The sequence below is a fragment of the Mercenaria mercenaria genome, chromosome 6 (genome assembly GCF_021730395.1).
Source record: "Mercenaria mercenaria strain notata chromosome 6, MADL_Memer_1, whole genome shotgun sequence".
Taxonomy (NCBI): domain Eukaryota; kingdom Metazoa; phylum Mollusca; class Bivalvia; order Venerida; family Veneridae; genus Mercenaria; species Mercenaria mercenaria.
Window position 1 is genome coordinate 70,439,224 of NC_069366.1, and position 20,787 is coordinate 70,460,010.

The 20,787-nt window shown below is 37.9% G+C and overlaps 1 long non-coding RNA gene across 1 annotated transcript; it reads right to left on the minus strand.

The window, feature by feature from the left end:
* Positions 1–429: 429 nt before the first annotated feature.
* On the minus strand, positions 430–6,064 carry LOC123550077 (uncharacterized). The gene is made up of 3 exons (XR_006686174.2): positions 5,717–6,064; positions 3,969–4,018; positions 430–1,571 (listed from the first exon to the last, which is right to left on the minus strand). It is a non-coding gene; the product is annotated as an uncharacterized LOC123550077 (long non-coding RNA).
* Between the last annotated feature and the right edge of the window lie 14,723 nt (positions 6,065–20,787).

Sequence of the window (20,787 nt, forward strand, 5' to 3'; positions counted from 1 at the left end):
AGGATGTCTATGTCAACTCTTTTGTTGGTTGCAACCCATAATTGTCAGTGACATTTCATTCCATAAAGTTTGATGCAGCTCATTAGGATCTTCATGCTAGTTGTTTTACAGACTCAATCAAACCGAGTCTGCAATTTTCACTGTTTGCCTTGTTCTCGGTGCTTCCGAGGGATCTACTTTCCAGATTTTATTTACAGGTTGCAGCCCATTACACTCTCAGAGACATTTCATTTCTAAAAGTCTGATGCAGCCCATAAGGGTGTCAATGTCAACTGTTTTGTGGGTTGCAGCCCATAACATTGTCATGACATTTAATTTTATAAAGTTTGATGTAGCTCATTAGGATGTCCATGCCAGTTATTTTACGAGTTGCAGCCCATTATACTCTCAGAGACATTTCATAAATTTCTTGAAGTTTGATACAGCTCATAAAACTAAAATGCAAACATTTTTAGTGCTGCGGTCTCAGTGACCTAGACATTTTACCTACTGACCCCAAAAACTATAGGTTCATCTACTGGCCATAGGCAGTTGACCACTGCAGGTTCAAGCGTTCTCTTGTAATTAAGTGGGAATGGTTTTCAGTGTTGAGGTCACTGTGACCTGGATCTTTGACCTACTGACCCCCAAAACAATAAGGGGTTACCTACTGACCAAAGGTAGTCATACTATTAAGTTTGACCACAGCATGTCTAAGTAATCTCTTGTTATTGAGCGGAAACCAAATGGCCTACTGACCGACATGAGCAAAACATTGTTCAAGGGGGCAAAACAGATTAGTTACTACTACCGGTAATGAAGTTCAAGCGGTTCTGGAGAAAATGTTAAAAGAAGGTATTGTTGGCAGATGCCGAACACAAAGCAGATCACTAAAATGGAGCTTGAGACTATAACTTGGGTTTGTTAACATTATGAATACCAAACAATCTGAAAAAAACAACATTTATTTTTATTCAGTAATCAAATTTTCAAACCAAATTGAAAAAAAATCACAATCGTCTACAAAAAAGACGACAAAATCTATATAGACAAAAGCTGCAAATTTCTGTTTTTAAAAACGAATTATTGTCATTCTCAGTAAAAGTGAAGTCAAATCCAAAATATCATCTTTATTCACCATTTTTTTCTCCCACAAAATCATCCTGTTCATTCATTACAGCCAATCCCTGAGTTTTTTTTTCAGAAATATTATTATCACATTCATCCACGTTACAACTGTTATCACTTAACAATATTTTCCTCAGGCACATCATTGTCACTTTCATCCATGTTATTATTGTTGTCCGTTATTATCACTTATAATATTTTCCTCAGGCCTGTCACTGTCACTTTCATCCATGTTACACTCGTTGTCACTTAAAAGGGTTTCTTCAGGCCCATCATTGTCACTTTCATCCATGTTATCATTGTTGTCACTTGCAGTGGTTTCTATAGGCACATCATTGTCACTTTCATCCACCTTACAATCATTGTCTCTTCAAATATTTTCTTAAGGTACATAACTGTCACTTCCATCCATGCTACCATTGTTGACATTTCCAATGGTTTCATCAGGCACATCTTTAATGGACCTGAAAATATTTAAATAATGCACATAGAGTTTTGGCATTTGTTGTTTTCAATAGACATACTGTTGCATGGTGGCCGAGTGTAACAGCCGCAGCCCGTAACTCAGTCCCTTGTTGTTTGTCTAAGTCAATTCGCAACGAGTTGCAGCCCACTAGTTAGTACATCATATATAAAGTCTTTATTTCGGGAATAAGGTTACTTCCTCGCCCAAGTCAGTTGATAATGGGCTGCAACCCACAACTTTGTCCCAGTTGTTGTTTGTCCAAGTCAATTCACTACGAGTTGCAGCCCACAAGTCGGTACATCATATATTTTGTCTTTATTTAGGGAATAAGGTCACTTCCTTGTCCAAGTCAGTTGATTATGGACTGCAGCCCACAACTTTGTCTAACTTGTTGTTTGTCCAAGTCAATTCACTAAGAGTTGCAGCCCACAAGCTGGTACATAATATATTTTGTCTTAATTTAGGGAAAAAAGTTACTTCCTTGTCCGTGTCAGTTGATTATGGGCTGCAGCCCACAACTTTGTCCCAGTTGTTGTTTGTCCAAGTCAATTAACTATGGGTTGCAACCCATAAGTCTGTATATAGCTCTGTATTTTATGTCTTTAATATAAGAATTAGGCTATTTCTTGTTCTTAGTTGGTTGATTATGGCCTTGGGAATTTTAGTTTGGCAATTGGGAAAAATGGACACTATTTTCGATTGGGAACGGGTCCGTTTACTGGTACCGGACATATAAGGAAAACAATCCTTGATTAGCGATTCATGTGAAGAAGTCGTTAGGTTTTTTTCAAAATATATTTTTAGCTCTGGTGACCAGCGTAAAATTTGACAAAAAAAAAAAAACTCGAGAGAAGACCTTGCCAGGGTGCTACAGACCTGGCAAGTTTGGTTAAGATCCATCCAGCGGTTCATGAGAAGTTGTTTTCAAGTTTTTCTATTTTTAGCTGGAGATACAGCAAAAAGTGGTTAAATTACAGACTTTATTCTAACCTGGGAATCCAGTCTGACAATTTCTAACTTTTTTCTATCTACAGCCTGGGGAAACCTGTTTTCCGACTGCAGTGCCACCTATATTACACCCGAAATTTGCGGATGTTTGATAAAGAACGATAACTTCTAAAAGCAATAATCCATGGCTAAAAATAGAAACGAAATTCTCACAAAAAAGACAGATCGGAATCTTGTACTTCCGACGGTTTCCGAACATTTCCGGGTCATAGACAAATACCAGTTTGTACCTCCCATAGCTTTTCCGGCAAGTTGTAACAAATATTAAATACGTCAGAATAAACTTAAATGTGCATCATAGCTAACAAGATGTTATATCAATTAATGCAGCCTAGTGATCTACAAAAGTTTTCGTTTCGAACAAGCGCAACTATAATCACATGTTAATTAGGCTATTTATAGAAAATCGATAATCAGTAGTGGCATAGAAACTCCTTCAGATTTCCCCAGGCGTTGATAATATCAGAAACTCGATGAATGCCAATTAGCATTAATAAGCGCAAATTAAGTGGGATCTTTAATACATAGATATTAGGTATGATTTCTTCTGACACTACACACAGACAAAGCACGAATATTATCAACGGCTTCCCAGGCTTTCTTTATTCATATGGTTTAAACAGTATTAAAAATTCAATGCGCCCTGTAGGAATTATGAGTACTGTACCATCAAAATATCCATCGCAAAGGGTTGTATTTTTGACTTTCACAGTGATAGTGCTGGAGAAAAATTACTTGTAGCTAAGCTTTTAGCCTAATGAGGAAAGTTGTAGCCAATTTTAGGGACGTTAGCTAAAAGAATGTTAGTCAAAACTGGTCCGAGGTCAACATGTATGAGAGTTTGATCAGCATGTTTGAACAGTATTACAGAGAGGTACATACATATTAAGTATACCCTACCAATCAGTTTGTAAATGAATTCACTCTTGGGATAAGCCCTGAAACAACCTAGTGTTAGCATATTGGCAGTTTATAAATACCTCAGTTGTACTTCAACAATGGCTGCTTTTTTATATATATAATATACACGTATTACAATTTCAAAATGGTTTATAAATACAAATTTATTGTAAAAATCTCCTATATTGACTTAGTTTGTTAAAAAAAGACAAAAGATATAGACGAATACATTTCATGTACTCATCTCAAAACGCTCTACTATAACTTGAAAAAAAAACCCACCTTTTCTAATGAGTTTGCCCGGCATATTTCACATACACTCCAAAACTGAAATTTTCATTGGTTTTAAACTTGATAATTCTGTTTTAAGAGTCACTGCTTTACCATTTCTTTGCTATATCAGTACTCTTTCTTGAAAACAGAAGGGGATTCCAGGTGAGAGGGGTTCTAGTTTAGAGGTTTTTAGTGTATTGTAAAGAATACTTACTCCTACCATGCAGAGCTACTTTCTGGCTGCCTTTTGGACATGGTCTCAGTCTGAAAATATAATAAAATGTTATTAACTTTAAGTTACTTTTCGGGATAAATGCCAGGCATTCACACTAATTCCATTTTAAAAGGTGCTGGGCCTGTTTAAATTTTGGACAGGTCAGACGGTCTGGCAATTTTCAGCAGCCTGGATTCTAACTTCACTTTATTTGCTATTGAGCACTTGTTGGTGACACCGGCATGGACATGCTAATGGACTGCATCAAAAATGTCACGAACAACAGTGTAATGGACTGCAGCCAGTGATGTAACTGGCATGGACATACTTATAGGCTGCATCAAATTGAAATGTCTCAGTGTTATGGGTTGCAACCCATAAAACAATTGGCATGGACGTACCAATGGGCTGCATCAAACTTTAAGAAATGAAATGTCTCGGACAGTGCAATGGGCTGCAATCCGTAAAGCAATTGGCATGGACATACTAATGAGTTGTATCAAATTTAAAGAAATGAAATCTCATGGACAGTGTTCCGGGCTGCAACCCGTAAAGCAATTGGCATGGACATACTAATGAGGTGTATCAAATTTAAAGAAATGAAATCTCATGGACAGTGTTCCGGGCTGCAACCCGTAAAACAATCGGCATGGACTGTTTTCAGAAGGTCTAAAAGAGGGCTACAAAACAAATTATTAATTTTATGTCGAAAGCCCGATCGGGCTATGTTACCAGTCTAACACAAATACAGGGGATGAATACGAATATTTATTAATGAATACAAATTCTACACTAAAAGGTCACTGAACATTATGTGGCTTTTGCCAACAATAAGCCTTACTCAATTGGTTTATCTGGATGACATATTTTATGATCTGATATTTTATAGTAGTCACCCATCCCGCTAAGCCTTACTTGTATCTGTATTTTACTGTTAAGAAAACGAAGACATTAAAAAATTAAAAAGACGTAATATTCTAGCCAAACTTACTTGCTATTATAAATTAGACATTAATATTCATGTAGATATTATTTGGACTAGCAGATGGGAACTCTTCTGCCAGTTGAGGATTACTTGTATTTGTTGTTGGCCCTGCAAAATTTTGATTGAGTAATTTGACATTTTTAACTCTGTTCAGTTATTTCTTTGCACAGAGCTTTCTCTTTTGATCAAGAATTCTACTTAATTTGTGAGTGTATTCACATGTTCAAATTCAGGATTGAATTCTGATAAAAATTTGGTAAACTGCTGCAGAGTCTGTTTTCATGTCAGCGATGGCCTCCAATTCAAGTACAAAACCAACAAGAACTATTTTAACGTTGGGAAAATTGAGTGAATAAATGTTTTCTAAAATGAAGCTTTCAGCTTTGCAAAAAGGCCCAAAGGATGCCATTTTCCGTAGAAATCATGGAATATCAAAACAAATAATGAGTAATTGAATAGCAGGGACAATATTTTAAAGAAATATTACTTAATAAGTTCTTTCAAAAACGTAAAAAAAGTCTAACTTTTAGATTTATTTATTGTGACCCAGTTATTACGTTTTATTATCTTGGGTTAAATTTACTGCACTCTAACTTGACAAATTATGGTACGACCATTTTGGGTACGAAACACTCGCTGATTTTCCTAGCATTTTCGAATTAACTAGTTGTCTTGATGCATGAAATTCCGTTCCCCATAAAAATTATATTCAGCGAATGACTTTCTGTTTTTTCAAATGAATGATTTGTTTTACAAAACTTACTGTTGTGAAAACGCTGTCTAGATCCGCTTCAGGACTACCAATATGGCGACGGCGTGGCCAGGTCACTTGACTGCGCATGCGCTTAACTCCGTTTTTGCCGAACAATAACGAATGCTACCGAATGACGTCATTCCATTGGGTGGCCGCTATTTATAGATTGCAATCATTCTTAAACACGAATTGTGTCCGTAACTGTCCAAAGAGGGACAGATGTGTCCATTTTCTTCTGGGGTGCAACTCCGAAAATTAAAGAAACAACCCACAATGTACATTTGCACCCGTTTAAGATGATGTCATTATGGGATGCACCCCATAATACAAAATCACCCCACAATGAACCTTATTCTATACCGCTCACCCCACAACGTAGCTCTCGTAAGACGGACGGATGGACGGACGGAAAGGCGCAATCCTATAGTCCCCGAAACTGGTTTTCAGCCAGTAGGGGACTAATAAAAATTGTTCTCATGAACTTATAGTATGATTTCACAATTCTCACAAGTCAGTTTATTAAAATAAAATATTACCATAGTAAGGCCAGTGTTTCAGCTCTAGCTGGGTACTTTCACCAAAACTGTGATGACATATGAATCTAATTGTCTTTTACAAAAGTGAACGGTTGCTATGGAAACAGTGAAATTATATATAGTTCAAAAGATCTTTTTTCGTGGGAACGGTTTTATTTTCACTCACTTGGTCCTACTAAAAACGTTGGTACCTGAAAAATGTATATGCGTTGCATGGAAGGTCTTGCCGGTCCCGACCTACGTACAAACTTGCCCCTAGTAGTCGTTGAGTTAACACATGCGAAAGATTTGATTTGTCTCTGAAGCGAGTACAAATATGAGTGAACGGATTTACTGGAAAACTTCGAAGACCTGCTCATCTGAAAATGCGGCGACTATCAATGTGGATAACCCGTAATAAATGATCAGTCGTTTGTAAGCTTCGTGCAAAGGATACAGACAAAATACCTAAAACCCTTCATATACGCAATGGCACCAGACCAGAAAGAAAATGCCCCTGTACATGTTATACCCCACCCCTAGGTATTCTATATAAGAACCATGGTCGTGAATGGAAAAAATATACTAACCCATTTCAATCGCGCATTTCATACTTAAAACGCGCAGTTCAGTCAATGTGTACTGTGGATATTGAACAAATGGTAATTTATCTTCCACTGTGTACCAGTCACTTTTCTGCAATATTTCTTATCTGAGAGAAACAACGCGTAGTTTATAGTTTTTTCAACGTTACACAAAAAACTTCGTTGAACTTCCCTAGTGAAGTTCCGGTCTAGATTACAAACACATTCTGATTGGCTGATGTGAAAATTTATGTCAGTCGTGGTATAACAACACTTGTTCGCTAATATGTGCATATGCAGCATAAATGTGCAATATGAATCAAATGAACAGTACAGATGTATACCAATGCATGACTTCAAATTCAAAATCATATAAAAGATGAATTCCATTCATCATTTCGAGATTTATTGTTTAACTGTGAATATTTTGCGTTCTGTTTTTGTTTGTTTACATTTCGCCTAACATGTGCACACTGCTGTGACCTCTAGACCGGATGTTCATTAGGGGAGTTCACGCTAGTTTTTTCTGTAACGTTAACGAAAGCATAAAATATGTGGAGTATCTCTGCAATATGAAATATTGATACAACTGGTGCATGATGGAAGATAAATTACCGCTTGTTCAATATGCTGGGTACCCATTCACCGACCTTAGCGTTTAAGGTGAGAAATTTACTATTGAAATGGGTTAGTGCACTTTCCCGTTCATGACCATGGTTCTTACAGAATACCTAGGGGTAGGGTTTAACATGTACAGAGGCATTTTCTTTCTGGTCTGGTGCCAGTGCATATACGTTGACTCGTATTATCTATTCAATATACTGAATTCTGATATACATAAATATATATATAAGCTTATTGATTTCAAATTATGAGCAGAATAACTGCCACTTTTCTTCAAAGAATATAGACCGATGAGAAATGACTACTTTTCAAAATTAATTATGGACAACACTTGTTGTGAAACACTTCAGACCTTCCCTAGATTTTACGACGATAGAATTGTATGATCAGAGGCGAAGGTCAATCTTAAGCAGGCGGCCAAACGCTTGATAATACAGTAAATAGTTTGTACTTATTTATTTTAGCTCGATTGTGTTGGAATCCTGGTGCCTATTTTGAATCACTCTCGAGATTTGAATCACTCTTCTAAAATATTAATATATGTACACATAGTGTACCATTTGATGAACATTCTGTTTACAATTTTCTGTGTCTTCTACCGAAATCCAGATTACTCGTACACAATAGTAAATAGGTCGAAGGACTTGTCTCACAATCAACCTAAAAATAAAAAGCCCGTAGCACTTGTCTGCTAAATGAGCGTATATGAGCACATACATACGACACATAGCATTACAACGGTTTAATTTAAACAACAGGCGAGTATACTTATCATATACAAAATGAAATATGTACATATGTAAATCATATATGGGACTGTTTTGATTATCTACAGTGCAACCTCTGTAGAGCAACACGCTTTAGGAGATATAAATATTGACTGTTATGTAGAGGTTGTTGTTCTGAAAGGTAAATTTGATAGTATATTTTCAGCTTAGGGAATTTTTATGACTATATTACCGTAATATAGCACCAAAAGGGAGACAATATAGCACTGATAGAGATACAATACAGCACTGTAAGAGAGAAAATATAGCACTGACAGAGAGACAATATAGCACTGACAGAGAGACAGTCCAGCCATGACAGAGAGAAAATGCAACACTGACAAAAAGGCAATATTGCACTGAGAGAGATACAATATAGCACTAACAGAGAGCCAGTTCAGCACTGACAGAGATATAATATAGCACTGACAGAGAGACAATACAGCACTGACAAAGAGGCAATATAGCATCACTGTAAGAGACTCCAATGTAGCGCTGTCAGAGAGACAATAAAGCCATGCCATATTTCTAGAGACGCCAGTAAGCACATAGATAAAAACGAGTGTCAAAAGATTACATTTAGGAACATCCAACCACTTTTTTCTTAAGAACCGAGATATTTTGGATCGGATATTGTTTGTTCAGGAAATATTATACTTACCGTTTAATATAGTGTATAAAGTAAAGTAAAGAGTAAAGTGTTTGTTTATTATAGTGTCACCAGTGAAAGGGCCAGCCAAGCTGGCTAATGAGACACCTACGTACATTGAACAGCGACTTCCCGATTACTATTTCTTAATGCCAGGCACCAGGCAGGTATACAATTGGTAACCATTATTTAACTAGCTGGAGGCTCATCAACCGGTCATACTCTTCAGTAACAAGACCCGCCTCTGACAGGGCTCGAACCTTCGACCTTCCAATTGCGGGGCAGGCGCCTTATCCATTATTTCATTGCTGTAAATAATATCAGATGCGTTGAATTACGTCGCGGAAAATAAGAAACGGAGAGACAATGTAGCACAGTCAGAGAGACAATGCAGCCCTGACAAAGAGAAAATGCAGCACTGGGAAAGAGACAATGCAGCCCTGACAGAGTGACAATGCCGCACTGACAAGGAGACAATGCAGCTCTGACAGAGAGACAATGCAGCACAGACAACAGACAAGGAGACAATGCAGCACTGACAAAGAGACAATGCAGCGTTGACAGAGAGACAATGCAGCACTGACAGAGAGACAATATAGCACAGACAGAGAGACAATGCAGCCCTGACAGAGAGACAATGCAGCACTGACAAAGAGACAATGCAGCACTGACAGAGAGACAATATAGCCATGACAGAGAGAAAATGCACAACGGCCAGAAAGACAATACCGTCCTGACAAGGAGCAAATGCAGCACTGTCAGACAGACAATATAGCACTGACAGAGAGACAATATAGCACTGACTGAGAGACGATTCAGCCTTGACAAAGAGGCAATATAGCACTGACAAAGATACAATATAGCACTGACAGAGAGATAACGTAGCCCTGACAGAGAGACAATGCAGCACTAGCAGAGAGATAATATACCAATGACAGAGAGAGACAATGCATCACTCACAGAGAGATAATACAGCACTGGCAGAAAGAAAATGCAGCACTGAGAGAGAGACAATGTAGCAACATGACAGAGAGATAATATAGCACTGACAGAGAGACAATACAGCACTGACAGAGATATACTATAGCACTGACAGAGAGACAATACAGCACTGACAAAGAGGCAATACAGTACTGACAAAGAGGCAATATAGCATCACAGAAAGAGACTCCAATGTAGCACTGTTAGAGAGACAATAAAGCCCTGCCATATTTCTAGAGACGCCAGTAAGCATATAGATAAAACGTTTGTCAAAGAATTGAGAGAGAGAGACAATATAGCACTATCAGAGAGACAATTCAGCCCTGTCAGAGAGACAATGCAGCACTGACAAAGAGGCAATATAGCACTGACAAAGAGACAATATAGCACTGACAGAGAGATAATGTAGCCCTGACAGAGAGACAATGCAGCATTAGCAGAGAGATAAAATACCACTGACAGAGAGAGACAATGCATCTCTCACAGAGAGATAATACAGCACTGGCAGAGAGAAAATGAGGCACTGACAGAGAGACAATGCAGCACTGACAGAGAGATAATGCAGCACTGACAAGAGAGACAATGCAGCACTGTCAGAGAGATAATGCAGCACTGACAGAGAGATAATATAGCACTGCCAGAGAGATAATGCAGCACTGACAGAGAGACAATGCAGCACTGACAGAGAGATAATATAGCACTGACAGAGAGACAATACAGCACTGACAAAGAGGCAATACAGTACTGACAGAGAGACAATACAGCACTGACAAAGAGGCAATATAGCATCACTGAAAGAGACTCCAATGTAGCACTGTCAGAGAGACAATAAAGCCCTGCCATATTTCTAGAGACGCCAGTAAGCACATAGATAAAACGTTTGTCAAAGAACTGAGAGAGAGACAATATAGCACTATCAGAGAGACAATACAGCCCTGTCAGAGAGACAATGCAGCACTGACAGAGAGATAATATAGCACTGACAGCGAGCCAATGCAGCACTGACAGAGAGACAATACAGCACTGTCAGAGAGACAATAAAGCCCTGCTATAATTTTAGAGACGCCAGTAAACACATAGATAAAAAGATAAAAACGCGTGTCAAAAGATTACATTTAGGAACATCCAACCACTTTTTTCTTAAGAACCGAGATATATTGGATCGGATATTGTTTGTTCAGGAAATATTATACTTACCGTTTAATATAGTGTATAAAGTAAAGTAAAGAGTAAAGTTTTTGTTTATTACAGTGTCACCAGTGAAAGGGCCAGCCAAGCTGGCTAATGAGACACCTACGTACATTGAACAGCGACTCCCCGATTACTATTTCTTAATGCCAGGCATCAGGCAGATATACAATTAGTAACCATTATTTAACTAGCTGGAGGCTCACCAACCGGTCTCTCTTCAGTAACAAGACCCGCCTCTGACAGGGCTCGAACCTTCGACCTCCCAATTGCGGGACAGGCGCCTTATCCATTATTTCTTTGCTGTAAATAATATCAGATGCGTTGAATTACGTCGCGTAAAATATGAAACGGAGAGACAATGTAGCACAGTCAGAGAGACAATGCAGCTCTGACAGAGAGACAATGCAGCACTGGGAAAGAGACAATGCAGCCCTGACAGAGTGACAATGCCGCACTGACAAAGAGACAATGCAGCCCTGACAGAGAGACAATGCAGCACAGACAACAGACAAGGAGACAATGCAGCACTGACAAAGAAACAATGCAGCGTTGACAGAGAGACAATGCAGCACTTTCAGAGAGACAATGCAGCACTGACAAAGAGACAATGCAGCACTGTCAGAGAGAAAGTAAAGCGCTGACAAAGAGGTAATATAGCACTGACAGAGAGATAATATAGCACTGACAGAGAGACAATATAGCACTGTCAGAGAGAAAATACAGCACTGGCAAAGAGATAATGCAGTACTGTCAGAGAGAAAATAAAGCGCTGACAAAGAGGCAATATAGCACTGACAGAGACAATACAGCACTGACAGAGAAACAATTCAGCACTAACAGAGAGACAATGCAGCACTGACAGAAAGAAAATATAACCATGACAGAGAGAAAATGCAGCACGGCCAGAAAGACAATACCGTCCTGACAAGGAGCAAATGCAGCACTGTCAGACAGACAATATAGCACTGACAGAGAGGCAATATAGCACTAACGGAGAGACAATTCAGCCTTGACAGAGAGACAAAATAGCGCTGACAAAGAGGCAATATAGCACTGACAAAGAGACAATATAGCACTAACAGAGAGATAATGTAGCCCTGACAGAGAGACAATGCAGCACTAGCAGAGAGATAATATACCACTGACAGAGAGAGACAATGCATCACTCACAGAGAGATAATACAGCACTGGCAGAGAGAAAATGAAGCACTGACAGAGAGACAATGCAGCAACATGACAGAGAGATAATATAGCACTGACAGAGAGGCAATATAGCACAGTCAGAGAGACAATTCACTCCTGTCAGAAAGACAATGCAGCATTGATAATGCAGTGATAATGCAGCACTGACAGAATGACAATGCAGCACTGACACATAGAAAAAGCAGCACTGACAGAGAGACAATATAGCACTGTCAGAGAAACAATATAGCACTGACAGAGAGACAATGCAGCACTGACAGAGAGATAATGCAGCACTGACAGAGAGACAATGCAGCACTGACAGAGAGATAATGCAGCACTGACAGAGAGATAATGCAGCACTGTCAGAGAGATAATGCAGCACTGACAGAGAGATAATGCAGCACTGACAGAGAGATAATGCAGCACTGACAGAGAGACAATGCAGGAATGACAGAGAGACAATGCAGCCCTGACAGAGAGAAAATAAAGCGCTGACAAGGAGGCAATATAGCACTGACAGAGAGACAATATAGCACTGACAGAGAGACAATTTAGCCCTGACAGAGAGACAAAGGGATATTGCAGCACTGTCAGAGAGAAACTAAACCGCTAACAGTGAGCCAGTTAAACCCTGACAGAGAGACAATGCATCACTGACAGAGAGACAATGCAGCACTGACAGAGAGACAATATAGCACTGTCAGAGAGATAATGCAGCACTGTCAGAGAGACAATGCAGCACTGACAGAGAGATAATGCAGCACTGACAGAGAGACAATGCAGCACTGACACAGAGAGATAATGCAGCACTGACAGAGAGATAATGCAGCACTGTCAGAGAGACAATGCAGCACTAATAGAGAGATAATATAGCACTGACAGAGAGCCACTTCAGCCCTGGCAGAGAGACAATGCAGCACTGACAGAGAGATAATATAGCACTGTCAGGGAGACAATTCAGCCCTGTCAGAGAGACAATGCAGCACTAATAGAGAGATAATATAGCACTGACAGAGAGACAATACAGCACTGACAGAGAGATAATTCACTGACAGAGAGACAATCAGCGCCAAAAAGAGATAATAACATGACAAAACAAACAGCATGACGAGAGATAATATAGCCTACAGAAAAAATGCGACGTCGAGAAAAAATCAGATTGCAGGAAATATCCAACACTGTCAAAGACAATATACACTGTCAGGAAAAACAATATACCTGAAGAGAATATTTCTGCCCGAAAAATACACGAAGAGAGTAATAAAGCACTGACAGAGAGAAAAGCAGCACTGCCAGAGAGATAATATAGCACTGCAAAAACCCATGCAGCATTGACAGGGAAATAACAACCTGCCAAAGACCATATACACTGTCAAAGAAAAAATTAACACTACAAAAGGATATTTCCCCCCCGACAAACAGCACGACAGAGAATAATAAGCACTGACAGGAGACAATCAGCACTGACAGAGAGATAAAAAGCACTGCAAGAGACAATCAACGTACAGGAATAATGCAACACGTCAAAGACAAAAATCCTGCAAGAATAATATAGCACGTCAAGACAATGCACGCGACAGGAAATAAGCAACCTGTCAGAGGAAAAATAAGCACTGTCAGAGAGAAAAATACACTTGGGAAAAATGCAGCAATACAAGAATAATAAGCATGACAGAGAGACAATGCACTGACAGAGAATAATTTAGCACTTAAGAACACCCCAAAAATGACAAAAAAATGCAAACCGAGGAGAGAAAATACCGGGTATAGCCTGCAGGGAAGCAATATAGCACGCAAAACAAATACCGACAAAAGGGGCAATAATACTGACGGGGAACTTTCTGCCCCGACAATAAAAGCACGACAGAACATAATGCAGCACTCAAGAGAGACAATATAGCACTGTCAAAAGAAAATAAGCACTGACAGAGAGGCAATGACAATACAGAGAAAAAATGCAACACAACGGAAGGACAATCCCGGGGTATAATGTCAGAAAGACAATAAGCACGCAAGAACAAATAGCACTGAAAAGGGGGCAATAACACTGACGAGAGCATTTCTGCCCTCCAAACACTGACGAGACAAAAAGAAAACCTGTCAGAGAAAAAATATCACGAAAAGAGGCAATAAAGCACTGTCAGAGAGAAAATATAGCACTGACAGAGAGGCAATATAGCACTATCAGAGAGAAAATATAGCACTGACAGATAGGCAACATAGCACGTCAGGAAAAATATAGCACTGACAAGAGCAATATAGCACTGTCAAAAAAATATAGCTCTGACAGAGGGGCAATATAGACTGCAAGAAAAAAACTGCAGCGCTGACAGAGGAAAATCAGCACTGACAAAGAAAAAATACACTGACAGAGAGAAATGCAGCACGACAGAGAGAAATATAGCGCTGCAAAAAAAGCAATTAGTACGAAGAGAGAAAATTTCACCGACAGAGATAATGCGGGCCCGACAGGGAAACAACCTGTCAAGAGACAAATAGCCGAAAAAGAGAGACAAATACCTGACAAGGGCAAATAGACTGACAAGAACATTTTGTCCCACAATGCAAAAAAAAGTAAAACGCTGACAAAGAACAATATACACTGACAAGAGACAAGCCGCCCCCTGGCGAGAGACAATACCCCCCAAAGAAAAACAATCCCAGCCTTGCAAAGAAAAAATAAGCGCGAAAAAGGGCAAAACACTGACAAAGAGACAATATACATTGTCAAGGGAAATTTTTACCCTGACAGAAAACAAGCAAGAAAAATAAACTTGACAAGAGCCAAATCACTGACTGAGACAATGCAGCACTGACAAAAACAATGTACCCTGCAAACCCCAATGCGAACTGACAAGAAACAAGAAACATCTCAAAAAAAAAATAGCACTGCCAGAGAAATATACACTCCCCTGGGGAAAATGCATTACGACAAAGGACATGCAGCCCCGATAAGAAAAAATGCAGCCTGAAGAGAAAAAAAAAAGCGCTGAAAAGGGGGAAATTTTACCGCAAGAAAATACAGCTCACAGAGAAAAAATGCAACACTGCAAAAGAAAATATACACTGTCAAGAAAAATGCAGCACTGACGAAGAAAATTCACCCACGAAGATAATGCACACTGCAAGAGACCACCGACAGAGAAAAATCACACGACAAGAAAAATGCAGCCGAGGGGGAAAAATTTCAGTACACTCCTCCCATGGGACAAGAAAGTTTTACCTTTCGTAAAACTTAAAGGCAAATTCCTGATAAAACTTAATATTTTCTTTTTTTGTTGCTTCATTTCAAAAATTTTTCTTTTAAGTCACCCCCAATGACCATAATTTTGACTAAAAAATTTAATCAGGGTTCACGCATCGGTCCACTCATCCAGAAATCTAAACTTTTTGGACCCTTTACTAAAAGGTAAGCAAAATAACAAAAGCCCTTTATTGTCAAAAACTCCCAAACAGTAACCTGTAACTATTCCCCTCCGTCGTTCTTTTTGTAATCAATGAAAGCTCCGTTTTCCAAAATTCCCACCCCACCATATCCCCTTGGTATTTGCGTTGGTAAAATAGGATCTTTTATATCCACACCTTTGCCACAAAAATTTATATTACTATTAATTTCACCGAGGAGTGATATCTGCGAATTAAACAACCAATGTTCTTGAAATAAAATAACGCTCTTTGTTTCAAGAAGTTTGTTAATTGTCATTACACTTGTCTTAATGTTCTAACAATTATATGAAATTATGTTCAGATGCGTACGCGGAGCCATCTTTTTAGCTATCGCGAGCTGCTTACTATCTGACGCTGGCAAAAAAAAAAAAGGGGACAGAAACATAGGCAGATGAAGCTTGGGTAATTTTTTTCCTGTATGTTCTATACTGATTGGACTTGCTGTATGAGGTACATCTGTCTATGGGTAAAAAATCTGGAGTTTTTAGCACATGGGCTTTTTTTACAACTTGCTTTTTTTCGCTAGAATCCACTCTTTCAATTTTTAATAAACAACCAATATTATTTTCTTAGACAAATGGTAAAGAAAACAACTTTGAATCTGTGTTTGATCATACTATGCCTATAAGAAACAATGAAAATTATTTCATCTAAATTTCCTTTATGATTTTAATTTAACATCTTTGAGACATAGGTCTACGTAAAAGTTGCTTTCAAATGGCATCATGCGTGCGCATGTTTTTGTTAATGTCTGCATAAAGCTGGAGATGTTTGTGGGTGCCGAAACTTAAAGTCTTGCATTTTTTAAAAAAGAAACTAAAGCTAAGGTTTTTATACATCTACATGCGATGTTTGTAACGTTGAAGAATATTTCATGACCGGCTTGTGGTAAGGCCTATGTAACAAAATATTGCATATTTTTCAATATACTATTATACAGAAAACATTTTTGAATACTGAATATCGAAATGTCACAAAATTGGAATGAACTCCAAATTTGACGTTACATCCTTGCATGCATTTTTTTTTTCAATCGCCGCGATCCTCACCCCCACCCCCACATCACCACCTCCATGCTCCATTTCCATAGCGCTGACACACATTTGACAGTCCTGAGCGGAACTTTTAACTAACCTACACTCATGTACACTGGTTACATATATATATTTTACACGTCGCTGTGAGTAGCTCGCCTCGATCAACCCTCACCACCACAAAAAATACACATTTGAAAGTGGTACGTGGGGCACCACTGAAGTATCAAAAACAAGTACGTATTAGGCTAGATTCGTAGCCTATATTTATAAACCGCTAGACCCAGACGTCATTAAAAAAATATTTTTTTGCTTTTCTATTTTTTGCTTTTTCCTACTATCATTTTCGCAACCGAAAACTTTTATATTGAACAGAACCGAAAATCACGTGCATCCTTGTGCACGCATATATATTTCTAGTATGTTTTTATGTGAATATGCCTACAATTTGTAACTTTTGACCAGGGGCGCTTCCAAGATTTCGATTTAGGGGTGGGTCGAGAAATTTCTTGGGAGTATGTTCCAGGGCTTGGGAAAATGTTGGCTAGTTTTACCTCAAATGGTGCCATATGACATCAGTGTGAACATGAATATCTGACACAATATACAGCAATTTGTACGACAGAATTAACATGTCGTCTTAGAAGATAACAAGTAGTGCTACGACAAATTTCAGTGGAGTATAAAATATATGTAACACCGCCTTGGATCCGCCTTTACTGTACGTTGAAAGATGACTATCAAAAACTGCCTTAGAATGTTCACTGTAGGCTAAATTCTGACGAGTCTCGAAAATAACTGAGACACGCGCAAGAGACAATCATGCTTTTTAGTGTTTCGTTTTAAATTAAAGTAGGCCTATACTTTTTCAAATAGCATAGACACAGATCTATTTATTTCGGGAGAGTACCACTCACCACTCGCTCCCTCACACTGGATACCCTAAACCCTTTCAACTGCAAGCTAAAGCCCTCCAAAAGACAATATAGAGCACCAGATCATACCAAAGTTGCCAAGATTATAGACAAATTTAATAGTAAAAAAGCTACTGGTGCTGATAAAATCTCTGTAAAGCTGTTAAAATTTGGCAAAGAAGCTCTTGTTGAGCCTATCACAAACTTGGTGAATTTTTCTATTTCCACTAGTTCCTTCCCAGACAAATTAAGACAGGCCCAGGTCACTCCTTTATTTAAGAAAAATGATGCTTTACTCAAAACTAACTATAGACCAGTAAGTATTTTACCCATTCCATCAAAGATATTTGAAAAAGTTTTATCTGAACAGCTCACTGTCTATTTTGATCATATTTTTGATAATTTCCTTTGTGCTTTCAGAAAAGGATATGGTTGCCAAACAACTCTTTTAAGACTGTTGGAGGATTGGAGACAGGCTCTTGATAATAACGAATACGTTGCAGCAATTTTAATGGATCTTTCAAAAGCTGTCGACTGTTTGCCCCATTATATTTTATTGTCAAAATTAACTGAATATGGATTATCAGAGCCGGCTTCAAACCTTCTTCAGTCTTACCTGTCAAATCGTAAACAGCAAATTAAAATTGGTAATATTGTTAGTTCTTTGGCAAGTATAAGCAAAGGGGTACCGCAAGGCTTCATCCTTGGTCCGCTTCTATTTAATGTTTTTATAAATGACATCTTTTATTTTATCCATAACAGCACTCTTTATAATTATGCTGATGACAATACTCTGTCGTTAAATTCTCCAAATTTCAGTGAAGTTATTCAGGTCCTTCAAAATGAAAGTAATGTCCTTATTGACTGGTTTAGAGTGAACAAAATGCAAGCAAATCCAGACAAATTCCAAGCTATAGCAGTTGGCAAGAAATCCTTTCTTAAAAATCCTGTTTTCCAAATTGGCAATAGCAGCATAACCTGTGAAGATACCGTAAAACTCCTAGGTATAGATATCGACTATAAACTAAATTTTGAGATACACATTGGTAACATTTGCAAGAAAGCTGGTAAACAATTGAATATCCTTAAAAGAATAGGCAAAAATTTAAACAAGCTCAACAAATTGACCATTTTCCACACTTTTATCTTATCAAATTTTAATTTTTGTCCAATGGCTTGGCATTTTTGTTCTGAAAACAGTACCAAGAAAATGGAAAAACTGCAAGAAAGGGCACTGAGATTTGTTTACGATGACTTTTCATCATCCTACTCTGATCTATTACATAAAGTTAAAATGCCTTCCTTACATATAAGAAGAATGCGTACAATGGCCATTGAAACATTCAAAATCCTAAATGGTCTTGCCCCTGTGGTTCTCTCTGATTTAGTTGTAAAAAGAAATTCTTCCATTAACTTTAGATATTCTAATATTTTACAGGTACCTAGAGTTAACTCTACAACTTATGGTAAGCACTCCTACAGATATGCTGCTCCTGTGTTGTGGAACTCTCTCCCAGATGATTTTAGATCTTGTTCTAATTTTAGCCAATTTAAAACCCTTATTCAGTCTTGGAATGGCACAGTATGTAAATGTACCTCCTGCTCTAGTGGGGTTTCATAACACAGACCAAAGAAGTATAAAATACACAGAATGGCAACTGGCTGTAATCTCGCGTGAGCTCGTGTCAGAGCGTGATTCGGCGTTATCTTACTAAAAACAATCATCGGCGAGCATGGAGTTACAATTTGTACCTTTAAAACTACATTTAGAATACATGTTTGCTTCTAAAAAAAAATTAGTTTAATGAGAAATGGTCTTAAGACACGAAGTACAGGGGGTTTTTTGCCATCGAAAGAAGCGTGGTCATACGGTGATAATTATTTTACCGATGAATAATTGCTTTCGCATACAAAATGGCGCGTGGAGAAAGCGCCACTTCCGGTAACGAGATCTCGTTTTTTTTTTGTCACGGGAGGTTGGCGAGATTTGCTCTATATGCCTTTCAAGTTGCCAATCTATTTATTTTTATAGCTCTTTGCACAGACTCAGCATAAAGTTAAGTGCATGCTTGGCTAAATGTATTGCTTTTGTTCCTTTTATTTTTGCCTTTTCGTTTTGCCGCTTTATATATATTTTTGTTCAAGCTTTGAGTTTCATTTTTGCCTTTGTAGTCTGCTTACTGCTATTGTGTCTACTGTAGATATGTGTAGTGTGATTTTTGTCTTCCTGAATTGTGCTGTAGCTAAATGTTTGTTTTGTATGTAATTGAGACCTGCTTGTGTTTGTTTCTCAAATGTTGTATTTCTGCTTTAGTTCATGTTATATTCATTTTGTGTTTATTGTAATTACATCACTTTGATAGAACTAAAATAACATGTCTGTGTACCTATTAACTGTGAAGTACCTTGTTGCTTGCAACCCTGCCTGTCTATTGGAAAACCTAATGATAGAGTTTATATGTCATGTCTGTATGCAAATTCTTAATTAAACAAAGTAAATTTTTTAACCATAATACAATCTATATTCCTATGTTATTTAATCATGTTCATTTTAATGATTATTGATTTACCCGATGAAAAAGATGCTAATCAGGTCACTTTTAAATCTGATTTGAGTGATATTCTGATTTTTTAAGATATTTCTTAACTATGGCACCTTTGCCCCATATTTTTGGTCAACTTGTAACTAATTTCATCTTTTTAAGCATTTTTAAACCAAATTTGGTAAGATTAGCATGTTTCTCATAGATTTTATGTTGTAAATTATCCTTCTTACTTGTAGCTTATTTACTTTTGTTAACATACACTTGTTATATAGTCGGTTAAAAAAGCTGTTCAGATCTTATGTTATTTGTAAATGTCTTGCCGACTCAAAATAAATCTTATCTTACCAGAAAACGTGTTTCTTTAAATAGTGTATCAGATGATTTTAGTCTATAACCGCAAATGTTAGTAATTAGTAAGTAAAGTTTGGGGAGCGTGGTCTCGTATCCACAATCCTACACAGTTTTTTTTTTTTTTTTTTGCTAGATATCTAATATTTATTTACACCCTCTGTGCATTTGCTACGCCCCTGAATCCATACCGTTGACTCGAACTTACGACATCAAGTATGTTAGCTGGACTGCATTATTTAAAGTTTACTATGTACTCGTTGTTTTGAGCCCAACATTATCATATTATATAGAT